Here is a 20,199-nt window from a genome sequence, read left to right as displayed (position 1 = left end):
TTACCAGGATAGAAAACCCCGGCCCCGTGGAGCTTATGTCCTAGTCGGGGAGAGACAAAAACAAGCAACAAGAAAAACAAGTAATGTGTTGCGTTGTGGTGAGCACTGCGTAGACAAATAAAGCAGAGGAGACAGAGGTGGAGTGAAGGAGGGGAGGAGTTTTCATTATTTCTCCCCTTTCCACAGTGTGGGCACAGGTGGGATTCTCCTGTCTGTATTCGTTTCCTTGGGCTGTCGTAACAAAGTGCCACAAACTTGGTGGCTGAAAACAGCAAAAATTTATTCTCTCCCAGTTCTGGAGGCTAGAAGTCCAAAATTAAGGTGTCAGCAGAACTACATTCCCGTCGAAGTCTCTAGAGGAGGATCCTTCCCTACTCCTTCCAGCTTCTGGTGGCCTCGGCGTCCCTTGGCTTGTGGCAGCAACCCTCCAATCCCTGCTTTCCATCTTCACACCACCTTATTCTTAGAAGGATACCAGTCATTAGATTTATTTATTTATTTTTTTAACATCTTTATTGGAGTATAATTGCTTTACAATGGTGTGTTAGTTTCTGCTTTATAACAAAGTGAATCAGTTATACAAATACATATGTCCCCATATCTCTTCCCTCTTGCATCTCCCTCCCTCCCACCCTCCCTATCCCACCCCTCTAGGTTGACACAAAGCACCGAGCTGATCTCCCTGTGCTATGCGGCTGCTTCCCACTAGCTATCTATTTTACGTTTGGTAGTGTATATATGTCCATGCCACTCTCTCAATTTGTCCCAGCTTACCCTTCCCCCTCCTCATATCCTCAAGTCCGTTCTCTAGTAGGTCTGCGTCTTTATTCCCGTCCTGCCCCTAGGTTCTTCATGACCTTTATTTTCCCTTAGATTCCATATGTGTGTGTTAGCACACTGCAGTCAGTAGATTTAGAGACCACCCTGAAGCCAAGATTATTGCCCCTGGGAATTCCTAACTAATTACATCTGCAAAGACCCTGTTCTAACTTAGGTCCCATTCTGAGGTTCCAGACAGACATGCTTTTAGGGGGACACAGTTCAAACCACTGTACTGTCTAAGTAATGAGTGGAGATGGGCTTGCTCTTACCTCCACAGAGGAAATGTCGAATTTAAAATGACATAAAGCAGGGGCTTCCCTGGTGGCGCAGTGGTTAAGACTCTGTGCTCCCAATGCAGGGGACCCAGGTTCGATCCCTGGTCCGGGAACTAGATCTCACATGCATGCTGCAACTAAGAGTTGCCATGTTACATCTAAGGAGCTGGCAAACTGCAACTACGGAGCCCACGTGCCGCAACTAAAGAGCCCACGTGCTGCAACTAAGAAGCCAGTGAGCTACAACTAAGGAGCCCATAAGCCATAACAAAGGAGACTGCCTGCTGCAACTAAGACCCAACACAACAAGAATAAAATAAATAAATAAATATTTTTTTAAAAAAAGAATGGAGGAGAGACATTAAAATATTAAAAAATAAATAGGGGATTCCCTGGTGGCGCAGTGGTTAAGAATCCACCTGCCAATGCAGGGGACACGGGTTCGAGCCCTGGTCTGGGAAGATCCCACATGCCGTGGAGCAACTAAGCCCGTGCACCACAACTACTGAGCCTGCACTTTAGAGCCACAAGCCACAACTACTGAGCCCACGTGCCACAACTACTGAAGCCCACACGCCTAGAGCCTGTGCTCCACAGCAAGAGAAACCACCACAATGAGAAGCCTGCACACCACAACAAAGAGTAGCCCCCACTCGCCGCAACTAGAGAAAGCCTACATGCAGCAACAAAGACCCAACACAGCAAAAAAAAAATGAAATAAAGCATAAATACAATTCTGAAGTAAAATCCTTCTCTGCCTATTTAATTGTTTTCTTTTGGGTTCTGGAGTAACTCAACCAACCTTCACTACAGAGGCTGGGGACTGTCCAAGACGCTCGAGGTGACTGCCATCCACCCAAAATCCCTTCATCATGCCGGGATGTTTTACGTATTTCGTCAGCTATGTTTTTGACCACGGAGGTGAAAGGAAGAAGAAAAACAAGAACAAGAAACAGCAAGGACAGCTAGTGGGGCATCAGCACAGGACTCTGGAGAGGCCCTGCATTCTGCTTCCTTCCGCATCACCTGGACGTCTGTCACATCATCAGCCCTTTGGGGAGGCAGTCAGAGGAGAGGGTTGTGGTGGTCAGAAGCTGAATTTTTAATCACTTCAATTTTTACTACAAACCGGGGTAAAAATGTCTTGCATAACCATAGCTAGTTGAGCACAATAATTTATTGAGCATAGTGCTGTGTTGTATATGCATGGTCTTCTTTAATCCTCGCAACAAATTTACAAGGTAGGTATTATTATTCCCATGTAATAGATGGAAAAAAACCACTGAGGCTCAGATTAGTAGAGTTCGTGTGACCACTCCCAGCAACGAATGCACAAACATCAAAGAATCACTGTGGCTGTTCATTTACAGACTGGTGACACGTGGGTAGTGATTCTTCAGAGGAAATACTTATATTTCTATGCATTTGTTGACTTCATAGTCTTAAAATTAAATCGAGATGTTTCTACAACACCTATTTCCAACTTAATACAGTTCACAGAAGTGTTTATAAGAATCGTGCTTGTTTCTGAGCTTGTTTATAAGAATCGTGCTTGTTTACTTAATTGGTGACTTTTCCACATTTTTGGAGTATTCATTTGCTTAAAGGTTTAAAAGTTTTTTTTTTTAATGTAAACATGGTTAAACAAAGCATAAGACTCTGAAGAACTGTAGAGGAAACGTTTATGAACTAGGAAAGGAGCCCTAAGACAAAGCCCCAAACCAGCAGAGGATACTGGAGAATGAGAAGAATACTCAGAAATAGGCAAGAAGGATGATATGGGGTAGGATTCAACACAGGCAAGTTCCAGGTGAGAACATCCTGTGCAATGTATCTAAATTGAATTATGGTACTAGATAAAGTTATAGACGGGAATGAACCTTAGGTATCATCCATTATCATGTGTAATAAATAAACGATCTAATATCCTCTAAAAAATATCATCAACCAGGAAAATCCCTGGCATGGGGAATGTGGGTTCTAAATGTGAGACCACAGCTTGAAACCTTAAGAACAGACATGAACGCGTTGCAGACACTCACTTGAGGTCGTCGCGATGGGAAGGTTTTACCCAAGCCTGGTTTGGGAACACTCACAGAGGGCTTCACGTACCAAGCAACAAAAACTACAGCAATCATCATAGAGTCAATATTTTATAATAACTATCAATGGAGTCTAAACTTTAAAAAGTGTGAATCACTATATTGTACACCTGTAATATATAATATTGTACATCAACTCTACTTCAATTAAGAAAAAAAAAAAAAAACTACAGCAGTTATGCTCAAGTCCTCCTAGCACTGGTCTTCACATCAAGGACATCATTTTGGTGCTTGGATTCTTTCTGTGTTTCAACTGAGAAAAAGTGGCTGTTTATTATGCTAGCAATAAAATAAATGAACAAAAGTTAGGTGCATTAATACTTCATCAATACCTGCTTGACCATCCTCTGCTCATGTAGAGTGGCCAAGAATTTTCCATCTGCCTTTGACCAGGATGTCTTGAACGTTGGGGTGGCATCTGCTGGACTGAAGTTGGGAGTCCTCTGCTAGTGTGCCTATTTTCAACGTGTCTACTGAGCCTGCTTCCCTTCTTATTTAAATTTAGTCATCCTGGGGACTTCTCTGGTGGCACTGTGGTTAAGAACCCACCTGCCAATGCAGGGGACATGGGCTCGAGCCCTGGTCTGGGAAGATCCCACATGCTGCGGAGCAACTAAGCCCGTACGCCACAACTACTGAGCCCATGAGCCACAACTACTGAAGCCTGCATGCCACAACTACTGAAGACCGTGCACCGCAACAAAGAGAAGCCACCACAATGAGACGACCACGTGCCGCAACGAGAGTAGCCCCCGCTTGCTGCAACTAGAGAAAGCCCGCGTGCAGCAATGAAGACCCAATGCAGCCCAAAACAAACAAATAAATAAATAAATTTATTTAAAAAAAAATTTTAGTCATCCTGATTGAATAGTCTCTCACCTCCACAATATAGACAACTGGCAAGATTAGTTATCTTCTAAAAGTATTTAAGTTTTTTGTAGGAATATGCCTGTCACAGGAAAAAGAAAAGCACAGATTTTCCAACCTCAAAGTTTTCTGATTTTAGCTACCTACACAGTAATTTTTTTTAAGTTTAATTTTGCAAAGAAGAAAGCATTCTAGATGAATGCATTCAAAGTGACTTAAAGCACCTACTTCACAAAGAAAGGGGTCTAGTGTTAGCAATATTAAACACTTTTAAAACTTAGAAAGCACCGTAATATCTGGAGGTGTCTGCTGAGTCACCTCACCCTGAGAGGTGACAAAGTCACCCACAGCCCGTTGTCTGGGTGCCCTGCCCCCAGTGCAAAGGCCTGGCCTCCAGTTGCCAGCATCTGCATCTCTGCCTGAGAGCGTATCCGGCAGCTGGAGACCATTTTGTCCTCCCACAAAGCAGGCTGGAAGTTCTGGAGACATAAGAACCCTTGGGAGAAGCTCTCAACAGGACACTGCCAGAAGCCAGTGTGTAAATACCCCAGCTCCCTTGCCCCTTGGATGCAATTACTCTGGAGAGTGTCTCACTCTGGGCTCCCAGAGTCCCCAGCAGTGTAATATGCAGTTACCCAGGGTGATGATCTGCCTGAAACCACATGTCTTCCCTCCATCCCTCACTCCTCCCTAGTCCACTGTCTCTCCTTCACCTTGTAAATAAGCTGCCTGTATTCACATTCTCATATTTCAGGGCAGCTTCTGGAGGAACCCAATCTAAGACAATGCAAATGCCTCTGATAATTAATATTTAAGCTGGAATCAAACAACTTCTAGTTCTTATAGACCTGAGACCTAAGTAATTTTCAGTATGCTCAGTCTTTGGCAAAATGTTTGACTTTAAATGGTCACTCGTGGCTCCTACTAAAATCTAACTGTGTCTGTTTAAAAGCGTCCGTGTTTTCTTGCTGACTGGCTCCTTCATAAAGTATTTCTGGGCACTGAAAACCATCCTCATGCTACCTCATGTCTTAACTGGTACAGAGAATTCTGAATATCACTAAGTGGCTTCATAGTTACCAGGAGGTGATATTGATTGTACGGGACACAAGCCTCTTGAGATTTGCCCCCTCTTCTTCTCTCTCTCCCGCTTCCTCTCTCCCTCCATCCTCTCTCTCTGTCGGAACCCCAAGTCCCTTTTCTTTCAGGCTTGTACCAAATACCAAGTCCCAGGGCCTGGAATCTGGCTTTCAGGTAGCCATTGGCACACAGGAAAGTGTAAGGTGTAAGGTCCTGATGGATGGATGAGATGGTGCTGCTGGGAGAGGGGGTGGGAGGGAGCCAGGCAGACACCACCACCCCTGCGTCTCTTCCGGGGATCATTCTGAGATGTGGCTCCCCTGCAGACCCTTCCAGAGAAGCCCCGAGTGCCCCTTGAACAAGCTCCCATGCGGCCTGCTGTGTCTAAGGCTTGTGGTACAATGGACCACATCGCTGCCCTGCATCCCTCCAACCTCACAGCCCGCTGCCCTGTCGCCCAGTGCTTTGGACTTGCTCCTCGCAGACAAGTGTCCACACCTAAATCCCGCCTCAGCCTCTGCTTTCTAGAGGATCCCAAGGCTGTGATGGCGACCTAATCCTCTCACATGGGTTCTTTTTCCACGTCTGTTTCAGGCATGTTTTGTCTCCAGAATTAACTTGTATCATGGCCACTGTTAACTTCTGGACTGTTTCATTTGGATTCTATGTTTATTTGGGTTGAAGTATAGTTGGAAGGTACTTGAGGCACATTAAAGAAGATTTATAGCGATTCTGATTTTTAAAACTCTGGATTCCTTTAGTCAAGCATCACCCAGAAGGTTCAGATCCAGACCAATTTGCCAGTTGACTGTTGACAAATCTTAGGACGTTTGCTGATTCATCAGGGATTCATTTGGGAGCTTTGGTTTCCGATGTAAAGTGAGACATAGGATGACCAAGTTTATGGTGAGAATCTCATATTCCTGTTGTGAGGTTTAAATGAATTAAATAGCATTTTAAAAATATAAAATGATTTACATACACACATCATCACATATATGCAGCATAATTGTTTTCTGATGCAGAGTAAACCTTTAACATTTTATTTTAAAGTGTCAGCAACATAAGAAGATGTCAAAAATGTAGGGCAAGAAACGTTTTTGACCATAATCATCCCTCCTTTGATCCTTTAGATGCTTTTTTGCTCTGTTCTTTTGGACAGCATTCTAATTGAGGGTGCTAACACCTTAACCGCCTTCACCCATCTGGTTATTCTTCTCATCTAGGTCCCCCACCCAGGCATCTTCATTCTCCAATCATGTCCTTACTTCTTGTTTGACATTAAAGTGCACCTCATTTCATGAAATTATGGTAAAGCAGATGATAGATTTTACTTGTTCCTTTAATAAAAATTAAAAGTTCCATTCTTTTGCATGTAACTGTCCAGTTTTCCCAGCACCATTTATTGAAGAGACTGTCTGTCTTTTCTCCATTGTATATTCTTGCCTCCTTTGTCATAGATTAATTGACCATAGGTGCGTGGGTTTATCTCTGGGCTTTCTAGTCTATTCCATTGATCTACATTTCTGGTTTTGTGCCAGTACCGTACTGTTTTGATTACTGTAGCTTTGTGGTATAGTCTGAAGTCAGGGAGCCTGATTCCTCCAGCTCCACTTTTCCTTTTCAAGATTGCTTTGGCCAGTCCTCCAATGTCTTTGCGTTTTTTTGTTTTTGTTTTTTTTTTAACAAATATTTTATGGATGTTAACATCTGGGCATCACAGTTCTGGCTTTGTTCTCCAAACAGTGTCTTGGGTATTGGTTTCCACTGCTGTCAACATGTTTGGCCGTCCATACCCAGTTAAGGTTCATTAGTTTTGTGGTAAGCAAGCTTCCTACAGCTGGTTAAAGATTTATCTTCTGGTGAGAGACACAGTGTGAATTCCAGTCACTCAGAATGGTCTGTTGCCTCTCATCAAGGAGGGGGTCTGCCTTCAAGGTTCAATGATTTGAACCATTCTTCTAAAAGGCCTTCTTACCCCAAAGCTCGCTCTACTGCCTGTGCCCCAAAGGCCGACTATTAGAGAATTCTTTCCTTGGGTTAAATTATGGAGTCCAAGCATAAGATACAAGAGCAACACAATGTTCAATTATTTCTTAAAAATTTGATATTACCTTGTACTCTGAGCAATGGTGCAAAGTTTCCACTCTGTAAGTACATAACATCTGACATCTAACAATCCTGTTTTCTACATGGTGATATAGAAAGGAGGTGATGTAGAAACCTAGCCTTGTCTTCTGCACCAAATGAGGGCAGATGGAGGGTGTGTTCTATAAGGGGAAATAGGCCTGGTACACCCTCCCCCTGTAGGATGGTGGCCTTCAGAGCCCTGGGGCCTGGAGACACTGCTGACTCCACAAAGGTGTCCTCTTGGTCCGGAATCAGGGGATGAGGCACCCACAGAAAGACAGTTCTCAACTTAAGAACAGACATGGTATCAAAGGCCTCCCCCCTTCCCAAGGGAAAATGCTGGCCAGGCTTAAGCTGAGTTGTGCCACAAAGGCTGCCCCAAATAGCCGCCAGCCCCTGGATCCATAAACGCTCCTTTCCCTCTCTACTTCTCATTTTGTACGTTTTCAAACTTAGAGAAAAGTTGGAAAAAAAATAGGACAACAAACACCTAGATTCAGCCTGGAACAACCCTCCCAGGACCAACCTCCATCTAGATTCAACAATTCTCCTATTTGCCACGTTTACTCCCTCTCACTCTTCAGTTATTGGAAAGTTATCCACATGCATCATAATGCTTTACTCCTAGTTACTGTGGCAGACATCCCCCAAGAATAAGAACATTCTCCTGGTAACCAGAAGGCCATTTTCATGCGCAGAAAAATTAGCAATAATTCTGTAGTGCCACCTAAGAATCAGCCTATCCTTCAGTATCTCCAATTGTCACTAAATGTCTTTTATGGTTGTTCTCCTTTACTTTTTTGAACAAGGATCTAATTAAGGTTTGCACCTTGCTTTTGGGTACTGTGTCTCTTTTCACCTAGGCCACTCTCCCATTTTCTTCCTATAATGATGACTTTGAAGATTCCAGGCCAGTTTTCCTGCAGTATGTTTCACCTTCAGGAAAGATCCAGCATGTGCACCTTGGGGCAGTTTAACTTCACTGTCCCCTATGTTTCCTGGAAACTGTAAATTAGGTCTGAGGCATCAGTGCTCCTCATGGTATTGAACCTGTTCTCTCTGCAAAACAGCCACCCTCAGTCACGTTCCCAGATTGCATAACTCTTTTGAATTTATGATTTGCTATTTAACCAGCACACACCTGGTAGTTATCTCTTTGTCACGCACTGCCTCTGGGAGCGGATTAACTCTGCACCAGGTGGAAGGTATCCCATCAGAAATGAACTGTCTTGTGGCTCAGGGGCACACAAATCGCTGTAAAGCATCCTTGATTTCTACCTCCTCTTCCTCATGGCGTGAACGCCATGAGCAAGAGGGTGGAAGCAAAGGGGCGTGAGATTAGATCTCGGAGAAAGTTCTCTCTGACTCTTAATCTCTTTCAGCCTGATCCTGACCAGTGAGCAGGGTGTTTCCATGCAGCTGTGTTCCCACATCTGGACACTGTCTATGCCAAGCCCCTTCATGAGTATAGCTGCCCCGAGTCCACAACCACATTTGGTGGGAGGTGTAGGAGAAAATGCAGCTGTGTACAGAATGCAGAACTCTGAGACGCAGCTACGCTGAGGCCGAAAGCCCTCTCTCGTGAGTCCTGCTGCTGAAAATCTGCGTCTTCGCGTGAAAAGTAGGTGTAGCAATAAACCAGATACAGTAGGTCAAGACAGGCGAAAGAAGAGAAATGATTTCTGATGAATCCTGCACTTCCTAGTTCACTGCCACTCCAATCTGAAAATGGAATATAGCTTTTTCCTATCAGGAGAGCTGGAGTCTCACAGGCTGGTTGTAATAACAACAGGCAACATTTTTGGAACTTCAGGCCAAGTACTGGTCTTGTTTGGATCATCCCATCTGAAGCCCATGCGTTAGGTATGATGATCTTCTGTGACTCTGAGGCACAGAGACGTTAAGTAGCTTCCTCTAGGCCACGCAGTAATTAATGGGAGGAGCCAAGATTCAAACCGCAGCACATGGGATTCCAGACCTGAGTGTTAACCGCTGTGCCGTATGGTGACTTTTCCATGTGGCCCAAGAAAAAGCATCTGGGAAGGAAGAGGCGGCCACTGGGCTGCTCTGGGGCCAGGACCCATGCAGCACCTAGAACGTGCCTATTCCCTGCTGCCCGACCTGATGGGCCACGTTTAAACCATCCAGATACAGCTGGAGTCATGTGGGTGAACGAGTCAGTTGTGTGGCAATCCGTGTCACAACGGAAGCAAGCGTGGCCTCCAAAGATGACCAAGGGAGGTGGTGAGCAGCTGGAAATCTGTGCGCAGACGGACAGATTCCCCTGCCCTGGATCTGCTCATCCTGTACCTGCTGTGACACCCAATAGGGTCACTACAGGGGCAGGGGCAGTGAGATAAAGAAAACCAGCCGAGTTAATCCATGACTTATTTATGAAATTCTAAACAGCTGCTCCCCTGCCAGCTCCCCAGAAGTGAAAACAAAGGGCTGCTTTAGGAGGGCGTACCTCCAGCAAGCCTGGCTCTGCTCAGGTGCCGAGGCCAGGTCAGTGCTGGACCGCAGAGTGTTCCAGCTGTCGACGACATCCCTGCGATCCGCAGCCCTGCTGGCGGCTGCAGAGCTGCAGAGTCGGAACTGTGCCCGGACATCGGCATCAGTGTTTCCTCACCGACAGACTCGTTTATAAATAAACCATCTCCGACTCTACCTTTTTTGGGTTTTCTCAAAAGCTACCTGCTTCGTGAAAATATCTGGAGAGTGGACATAATTAGGTCAAGGGACGCAAAATATTGCTGGTCACAAATCGCTCTTTCTGCAATTGCAAACCACTCAGCACAGCATGTTTTGCCTTCTTTTTGCTAAAAATTGAAATGGAGACATTTATGGGAGAAATGCAAATTGAAACAAAGAAGACATCTTTTTTTTTTTTTTTCCATATCAGTTGGCAAAGACTTAAAAGTTTTATAAAACCTAGGATAGGTGAGGATTTAGGGAAACTCCCTTCATTAATTGATGGTCAGATATAAAGGCCTCTATGGAGGCCATGGTAATATCTGTAAAAAATTTTTATGTACAAACCCTTTGACTTGGCAACTCAGCTTTTAGGAATTTACCCTACGGATATATTTGTGCATGTACAAAAATATATGAATAAAGTATATTCACTGCAATATTGTAATATTTTTAAAACTCTGAAGATAACTTAAATGTCCATGAATAGGGGACTGGTATATAAAGTACATTTACAGAAAAAATACTATGTAGCTATTAAAAATAATAAAGTAAATCTGTATGTGTTGAAATAAAGCATGCCAATATATTATTAAGTATATAATAAATAATTATTCAAAAAAGGTGTCATAATATTGTATACAAATTTTAAAATGTTTTTTTCAATGTTGTGTATGCATGGAAAACTCTGGAAGGATATATAAGAAATTGTTAATAATGGCTATCTTTAGGTAGAGGAGGCATAAAAGAAAACTTTTATTTTCATCTTTTATGTCCTCATCTATTTGAAATTTTTTAATGCATGTACTGCATTTAGCTTTTTTTTCTTTTTAATTCGTCTGTATTTGTTACAAACTTTTAAAGCAGAACGTGACTTGAGCACCATTTATCATTTTTAAAAACTGGCTTCCGTTTTTCAGAAATAGTGACACTGAAGATTCCTGGATCTTATTTAGAATTTCCGTGCTCCTCTTTTCTACAGAACGTACAAATCACAAATGCCTCCTAAGGCAGAATAAAGAAAACTGAAAAAAAAAAAAAAAGAGAGAGAAAGGAACATAAACCACGTTCTCCAAAAGAGCTTGTTTTCCTCCCATCCTCAAAAGTCCTGCTAGATTTTCTATTTCTTGTAAAAGGTTCTATCACCCATTTATTATTTCCGCTGGATTTTCACGTGTTGAGTGAGTGTGAGTCAGTGGTGGTGGAGGTCAGGCTGCGACGTGTCCCTGTGCCCTTCCTCTGACTGACGCGCAGAGAAGAAGCCTCACGAGCTGCCTGAGCCTCCGGGGGCCTGGGCACGCGGAACTGAGGAAAAGCACGTCCACAGCTGACTTGATCTGATACAGCAGAGGCTGGCAGTTCTCTTGGTTTCCCTTTGTGAGTCAGCGTGTGCCCTCTGGCGTGGCCGGAATCCACAGTACACAGTGTGATGATGGGGTTCGACGCGCTGCAGGAGTTTGAGCCAAGACCTCTTCAGAAACAACTCTAGCAGGAGAAAACACCTTTACCTTAATTCTGCATTTCAGCAGTGTTCTCTACAAACTACTATACATAAAAGAGATAAGCAACAAGGTCCTACGGTACAGCACAGGGAACTGGATCCAATATCCTGTAATAAACCACAATGGAAAAGAAGATGAAAAAGAATATATACATATGTATGTACGTATAACTGAATCACACACGAAAAAATGTTCTCTGCTTGAGTAGAGTCTACTTCACTAGACTTAGTGTGGTAATCATTTTGCGATATATCCAAATATTGAACCATTATATCATATACCTGAAACTAATATCATGTTGTATGTCATTACACCTTAATAAAAAAGATAAAATGAAACAAAAATGTCCTCTGTTTACCATTGAAATTATTATATTTCTGAGATGGTGGTTAATGTTTGCCTTTTCAGAAGATTTAAAATAATAATAATAAGGGCTTCCCTGGTGGCACAGTGGTTAAGAATCCGCCTGCCAATGCAGGGGACATGGGTTCGAGCCCTGGTCCGGGAAGATCCCACATGCTGCGGAGCAACTAAGCCCGTGGGCCACAACTACTGAGCCTGCGCTCTAGAGCCCGCGAGCCACAGCTACTGAGCCCGCGAGCCACAACTACTGAAGCCCACGTGCCTAGAGCCTGTGCTCTGCAACAAGAGAAGCCACCGCAATGAGAAGCCCGTGCACCGCAACAAAGAGTAGTCCCCACTCGCCGCAACTAGAGAAAGCCCACGTGCAGCAACAAAGACCCAACGCAGCCAAAAATAAAAATAAATAAATAAATGATAATAATAACAATAACGCTTTAAGTGATAAGTATTCTACAGTACCTACATAAGTAATATGTTACCTAGGTGATTTTTCCAATTCAAGAGAAGGGCCAGTTGATAAAGCGAGATGGTGATGCTCGTGCTTCCCGGCCAGGAAAGGGGCGTCCGTGCCTTTGGAAAAGCTCCTCTTCTAGTTCCAACAGCCTTCCTGCCTACTTTCCCCGCTGTCCACCTCCATCCCAGCCACTGACAGTGGAGTGAATGGGGGGGGATCAGAGTTGACTTGGGGCTGTGGGAGGTGAGTCCGCCATCCTGGACTCCCTTCCCCTCCACGAGCCCCCAGCCTCAGGTGAAAACCACTGACAGAATAGCCCACTGTGGGGCTTGGTGTCCTACCCGCTTCTTCCCCCCAGTATTCAGTATCTCAAAGAAGATTACTTTCCCCAGACACAGAGAGACCAGACTACTTTTCTAAGTTCACAGAGCTCTTCATGACTCACCAGCCAACAGGGAAGGAAACTTTATCGTCCCCAGCTGGTGGGATGTTGATCTCCAAAATCCCATCTGAAAGTGTGTTTTCTTAGACCATTGCCGGTGCCAGTCTCCAGAGGCGGGGTCCCCGGGGAGCTGACTCAGAGATGGAAGTCAGCACGTCAGCTGCAGAATGTTTATTAGGGGGTGGTCTCAGATTCACACTGTGGGTGGAGGGGATAAAACAGGGCTGTACTTCTAAGGCACCAGTAGTGTCCTACTTCGTAAGCTGAGTGATGGGTACGTGGGTATTCATTTTATTAATATTCGCTAATCTGTACATTCATTTTACATACACTATTTTAAATCAATGATATATTTTACAATTTTAAAACTTCGTTAAGTCTTAAGAGTGGAGGATCACAGTGTGATAAAATGTTCTGACACCAGAATTCCTAGCGTTTCTGGAATGTTCTCTTGGGCCACCATTTAAGCTCTGGACACCTCCATGTCTTCATGTATCAAATGGGGATTGTAATAACGTTTACTTCATATGTTCACGGTCACAGTTAAAGGAGATTAGGCACGTAAAGTGGGTTAAATAGTGTCCCCTCGGTTCACATCCACCTGGAACCTCAGAATGTTAACTTCTTTGGCAAGTCAGCCTTGGCAGATGTGATCAGTTAAGATGAGGTCATACTAGGTTAGGGTGGGCCCTAAATCCATCTCCTCCTCCTTATAAAAAAAGGAGAGAACACACAGATATATGCCCACACGGGGAAGACCAGAGGCAGATATTGGAGTGAAGCAGCCACAAGCCAAGGAACGTCAAGGACTGTCTGTCAGCAACCGCCAGAAGCTAGAAGAGGCGAGGCAGGATTCTCCGCTAGAGCTCTCAGAGGGAGCACGGCCCCGCTGACCCCTTGATCTTGGACTTCCAGCCTCCAGAACTGGAAGAGAATAAATTTCTGTGGTTTCCAGCCACCCCGTTTCTGGTGCTTTGCTTGGGCCGCCAAAGGAAACTGATACATCGTGTAAATGCGTAGCTGGTCCGTGGCGCGGGGAAACCACTCACAGAAAATTAGCCCTTATAATTAAGTAAATTCAAACATCTGTGCCAACAGTTTGACTTGAAACCTTCTTCCTTGCTGCTTTGTCCCGCCCGACATTTAACGAAGCACTTACCTGGCAGTTTCCCTTGGATTGCAGCTGCCTGCATGTTCAGTTGCCTTCTGGCCTGCGAGCTCCAGGAGATGCAGACTAAGCCTTAGGCAGTTTTTGTGTCTCTTACAGCACTGAGCACCGCGATATAAAGATTCGAGCACTTACTATGGGTTAGAAGCGGTGCTAGGCTTGGGGGTCACCAAAGCTTACCTGCCCTGTTGGATGTTTCTGTGGTGAGAGGCCCAGGCAGCTGAGTCCCCACGGGACTCTGTGATAGGTGCCGTAACAGAGACAGGTAGAGGGGGGGCAGGGAGGGACTCACGCTCACTTTTCAGCTGAGGTTTGTAGTGTTACCAAGTGGGATGGGGTGGCGGGTGAGGACAAGCTAGGGCCGGGTTTCCAGGAACCTGCAAAGACCGCATTGTGATGGCCTGGCGGGCAAAGCCAAGGAGTTTGTACTCTACTCTTAGAAATAAAGAACAATCAAAACTGTATTCATTTTCAAGTTCTTTTCCATCTAAGTTATTACAATATTGAGCAGAGTCCCCTGTGCTACACAGTAGGTCCTTGTTGGTTCTCTATTTTATAAGTAGTAGTGTGTACACCTGAAACAGACACAACATTGTTAATCAACTACACTCCAATATAAAATAAAAACATAAATAAATAAGAGAAGAAAGTGTATTCATCTTTCAACAGGCTATTTTTGGACAAATGGCCAACTGCCATTCCTTGGAGGAAGCTTTCACTGAAGTCTCCATATGACAGGCATCGTGGTGGTGGCCGCTGGCTCCTTTGGGGCCATCCATCCTTTCCTGAGTCCTTAGGTCCCTCTGAAATCAGAGGGCAACTCCTGAATCTTCTCACATGCTGTGTCACCATGATATTGAGACACGAAATCAGGATGTGGGAACTAAGAACTGAGGAGGGAGAGAGATGCTAGGAGAGTCCAACAGAAATAGGATGTGATTTGGGAGCTGAGAAAGAAAAAGCAGTGGGGAGAAGAGCAAAAAAGGGCAAATGAAGGCAGAAGGCTTGTGTTGCCTGTCTCTGTGAACTTCGAGAAGACTTGGGCCTCAGGTGGAACGCTGGGTAGGCAGGCGCGAGCTTCTGCACATCCCAGGCGTCCTGGGAAAGGTGGCTGCAGGTGGAAGCAGGCAGCAGAGCTGACAAGAGCAGGCGACGTCCTCCAGCAAGGGCTGAAACAGAACTCCCAGCTCCTCCCATGACCCAGCACGTGCAAGGGTCTCAAGGTGGCCATGAACGTCAGGGGTCCCACGCCAAGCCCGTGGGGCAGCTCTGAGAAGGACCAGCGTCTCCCAGAAAGTGAGTGCGTTTTGCAGACTGGGGTTTCCCAGGAATTCTGACTCTCTGTCTATATGTTGCCTTCTCCCAACTTGATATTTGTATAGCATAGTATTTTCTACTGACTAAATGCTTTTTCTTTCAAATCAACTTGATTGAGGTATGATTTTAATTCAATAAAATGCACCGACTTCAAAGTGTACATTGTGATGATTTCTGACAAGTTTGTACACCCAGGTAACCACCAGAACAGTCAAGATAGAGATCACGGGCTGCACCCCAGAAAATTCCCTTCTTACTCAATCCTTCCACCCCAGCTCCAGGCAACCACTGATCTGCTTTCTGTCACTATAGATTAGATCTGTCTTTTCTGGAATTTCATATAAATGAAATCATACAGGGCACACTCTTTGCTGTGTCAGGCTATTTTTTTCTCAGCATAACATTTCTGAGAACAATCCGTGTCACTGTGTACAGTGTGTTCTTGTTTTTATGGCTGACTAGCATTTTGTTGTGTCACTAGACCTCCATCTGTTGATCTATTCACCTGTGGATGAAATTAGGGTTGTTTCCACTTTGGGGCTGTTATGAATTAAGCTTCTCTGAACATTTGTCTACACATCTTTCTGTGGACATATGTTTTCATTTCTCTTGGATAAATATTAGGAATAGGATTTCTGGGTGGATCCTTTAAAGTGTATCTCTAGAAGAAACTGCCAAAGTGCTTTCCACAGTGCTTGCAGAGTTTTGCTTTCCCACCAGCAGTGTATGAGTTCCATTGCTTTACATCCTTGCCAACACTGGCTATGGACTTGGTGTGTCTCTTTAATTTTGGACATTCTAATGGGTGTGCGGTGGTTTCTTTTGTGCTTTTCACTTGCATTTCTCTATAACTAATAACATTAAGCATTTTCTCATGTGCCAACTGGCTATTCTGGTATTAAGTGTCTCTTCAAATTTTTTGATCATTTTTTATTGACTTGTTTCTTATTATTAAATTCTAAGAGTTCTTAAATATTCTGATACAAGGACTTTGTCGTTTGTATTGCCAATACATATATATGACTATATGACCAGTGCCCTGAAAAGACTATCATTTCCCCATTAAATTGCCTTGGCATCTTTGTCAAAAATCAATTGTCTGTGTATGTGTGGGTCTATTTCTGAATTCTATTCTGTTTCTTCCATCTGTATATCTGTTCATACACCAATACCACATTATCTTGATTTCTATAGCTTTATGTTAAGTCTTGAAATTAAGTAGTACTGTCAGCCCTCTGTATCCATGGATTTCACATCCTCTGATTCAACAAACAGCAGATTGAAAATATTCTTTAAAAAAAACCAAAACTCCAGAATGTTCCAAAAAGCAAAACTTGAATTTGCTATGCACAGGCAACTATTTACATAGCATTTACATTGTGTTAGGTATTATAAGTAATATAGAGAAGAGTTAAAGTGTATGGGATGATGTGCATGGATTATATGCAAATATTATACCATTTTATAAAAGGGACTTGAGCATCCATGGGTTTTGGTATCCATGGGGTGTCCTGGAACCAATCCCCCAAGGATACCAAAGGACAACTGTGTAAGTCCTCCAACTTTGCTCTTTTATTTCAAAACTGTTTTAGCTATTACAGATCTTTTGCACTTCTATATAAATTTTAGAATCAGCTTGTCAATTTATATATTTTAAAAACCTGCTGGAATTTTTATTGAGAGTGCCTTTATTCTATAGATCAATTTGGAAAGAACTGATATGAAAACAATATCTTCCAATGCAGGAACATAATATTTCGCTCCATTTATTCAGGTCTCCTTCATTTCTCTCTGAAACATTGTATAGTTTTCACTGTTCAGGTGTTGTGTCTATTTTGCTAAATCTGTCCCTAAGCATTTTGAGGTTTTTATGCTCCTGTAAATGGTACTGTTTATTGTCATTTCAATTGCTAACTTCTCCTTGCTAGTTTAATACATTGTTTTAACATGACTTTTTGCTAAAATTAGTCCTTTTTTTTTTTTTTTTTTTTTAGTCATCAGTGAAAGCACTGGGCAAAGGGTATGTGCTCTCCAGCAGTACTCGGGAAACTACCAGAAGAAATTCATGAAAAGCGTGTATGGTTGGAAATGCTACCTAAGAAACGGCTTCCCCTAAGAACAAGGGCTCAGACAGAAGCTAGCCAAGATCACAGGGGACCCTGCAGGGTAATTTAACCAACCCAGAGATACAAATTCAGTTAGTCTGACCCTGGGAAGAGGAATTAACGGTTTTTGAAAGTAGTTCACAAGCTTGGGGGAAGAGGGAAGAAAGAAGTCCTTCCTCTGAGCAACTCAGAATCCCCTGGGCAGTTTCTCAGAATCACTGGAGATTCTAATATGCAATCGATCATCAGACAGGTATCCTCCCTCCGAATCCCTCTGATAACCACTGTGACCTCAGGCCAAGTCACTGATGGGAGGACAGGGTATGTCTCTGTGTGGGGAGGTGGGAAATAGTCCTGAATGACGTGGGGTCATTTGGAATATGGGTACTTCCTGTGAGGCCCTGAAGAAAAGCCCTTTGGAACCTGCAATTCCTGCTACAATGCTGTTGTCCCGCAGTTTAAGACTGGTTCCAGTGGGCATGCTTCAGTCCTCATTAAAATGGAAATGCCCCTAAGTCAGTCATTACCCAACAGTTCACACATGAACCAACAAGTAATTTTTGAAAGAACCATTACCTTGGAAATGGTCTGTAGTGCCCTGTAGGTAGGGTTTGGGGACTTTTGACGGGAGGGGCATTGCAGAAGAGGGGAAGGAGGAAAACTCTGGAGCGTGCATGCACTGTGGATGGAGTTCAAAATATGCCCAGTTAGGGAAAAGAGCAAAGAAAGACCAGTTGGGGAAATGCAAACGCACTGCCTTCTTTCCACTTGTAGAGCCCACGTAGCTGACTAACAGCCACTTCCTGTTAGCTGGACCTGGGGGGCTGGACCCCTACTAGTTAAAGAAACAGGTATATTCATGCAGAGTGTCCAAAGATTCCTCTACATCAGTGTAACAAACTCCTGTCCATCCTTCTAAGCTCGTCTCTGCAACACCTCCTCTGAGAAAGCCGTACTCACTCACCCACATTAGCAGCTACTTCTCTTTCGGCTCACACAGATCTTTATTTATAACCCAATGGTTTTACGCTCTAGAATAAATCATAACTACTTTGTTTAAATGTCTCTCCCCCACTATTCTGGGACAAGTTGCTTCAACGACCAATTGTTATCTCCACCTCAGACTTTACCCCTGAGTTGCATTCCCCTAACCTCCAAATGCCTTTTCTGGCATCACCATCCGGGTCCATCAGAGGGACCTCAAACTCAGAGTATCCAAGGCTCAACTCACACATCGCTTCTTTTTGCAGTGTGTGCTCTCTCTTGGTGAATAGCTTCTCTGTTTCTCTTCGGGCAAGCCAGACATGGGTACTCAGCTTGGACTCCCACGACCTGGTCCTTCTCCACGCCCACGTCACTCTATGTTTTTACTTCCTCAATATCTCGAGAGTCTCCTCATGTTCATCCATTCTCGCTGTCATTACCCTAGACCAAGCCTGCAGCATCCTCTCCCCTGCTCTCTTGCAATGACCTGTTTCTGATCTCCCCACATGTATTCCAGCCTGCCTTGAACTGAACCCATTTTCCTCACCGCAGCCAGTGTGATCGCTGGAAAATGCAAATCTGATCCCTCTCTACACCACTTACAATCCCTCAATGTCTTCCTTTCCTCTTGGGGTGAAGACCCAAATCTCTGACATTGCCTACAAAGCCCTGTGCCTCCTCAAGCTGTCACCTCACCAGCCTCCTGTCACTTTCTGTGTTTCAGCTGACTCATTTTTTTCCTTTAACTCACTATTTCTTTAACTTCTCATTTTTAAATAATTTCAGACATACAAAACGTTGCAAAAATAGTACAAAGATTTTTCATATGCCCTTCACTCAGCTTCCCTAAGTGTGAACATCTTACATAACCAGAGTATAATTATCAAAATCAAGAAATTAACATTAATATTATTGACTGAAAACACGCACAACCTATTTAGAATTAGGTTTTATTCGGCGGACTTACTGAGGAGTTACGTCTGAGATAGAGCCTCTCAGAAAGCTCTGAGGGACTGTTCCAAAGAGGCAAGGGAGAAGCCAGGATATAGAGGAGGTTTTGCTGCAAAAACCTGGTATCAAACATCAAAACATTACTGCTAACTAAAGAAAAACCAGACATCTTAAATTAACTAATTTAGCACTTTTCTAGGTATGGGACAATGCAAGTCTGAGCTTATTGAAATCATTCCTTTGATGTGCACCTTAACTATCTAGGGCCAGCGTCCTCCTTTTCTCCATCCTGAGCTCCCCTCGGGGTGCACCGTTGGGGCTGGCTACAGTGGCTGCTGGTTTGATGGCGGCAGCATCTTTTGTTTACTGAAACGGCAGGCAATGTTCGTTGTCCAAAACATGCAATACTATTAATTAATCTACAGACCTTACCTGAATCTCGACAGTTGGTTCAGGATCCAGTGATCACTCAGTGCATGTGTGTGCCATGTCTTCTTGGTCTCCAGTCTGGAGCTGTTTCCCATTCTTCCTTTGTGGTTTATGACCTTGACAATCTTGAAGAACACAGCCCAGTTACCTAGTAGCATGATTCTCAGTTTGGGTTTGTCTGATGTTCTCTCAGGTTTAAATTCAAGTTACAAATAATTTGGCAAGAATATCACAGAAGTGATGTTGTGTCCTCCTCAGTGTATCGTATTAGGAGGTACATGATATTCACATCTCATTACTGGTGTTGTTAACTTTGAGCCCTTGGTCAAGATGGTGTCTGCGTCGTAAAGTTACCCTTTATTGGAGGGATGGGGAGAAGAGAGATTTTGAATCTATGTAAGTATAATGTTTCTCATCATAGTTTTACCTGCCAATTTTATCACCCATTGATGATTCTTGCACGCAGTAATTATTACTGTGGTGTTTTTCAAATGGTGATTTTCTATGTCCATTATCA

At 43.8% G+C, this 20,199-nt stretch overlaps 1 long non-coding RNA gene across 1 annotated transcript in view; it reads left to right on the top strand.

The window, feature by feature from the left end:
• Nucleotides 1-11,020, top strand: part of LOC309654920 — a 39,960-nt gene extending 28,940 nt beyond the window's left edge. Inside the window, exon 3 of the long non-coding RNA XR_014260508.1 lies at nt 10,888-11,020. This is a non-coding gene — a long non-coding RNA (uncharacterized lncRNA). The remainder of the gene's footprint in view (nt 1-10,887) is intronic.
• Nucleotides 11,021-20,199: the final 9,179 nt, after the last annotated feature.

This window comes from Balaenoptera physalus, assembly GCF_965194825.1.
Source record: "Balaenoptera physalus genome assembly, chromosome: 2".
Classification (NCBI taxonomy): domain Eukaryota; kingdom Metazoa; phylum Chordata; class Mammalia; order Artiodactyla; family Balaenopteridae; genus Balaenoptera; species Balaenoptera physalus.
The sequence above is the reverse complement of the archived record's forward strand: the minus strand, read 5'-3'. Positions and strand labels throughout refer to the sequence as shown.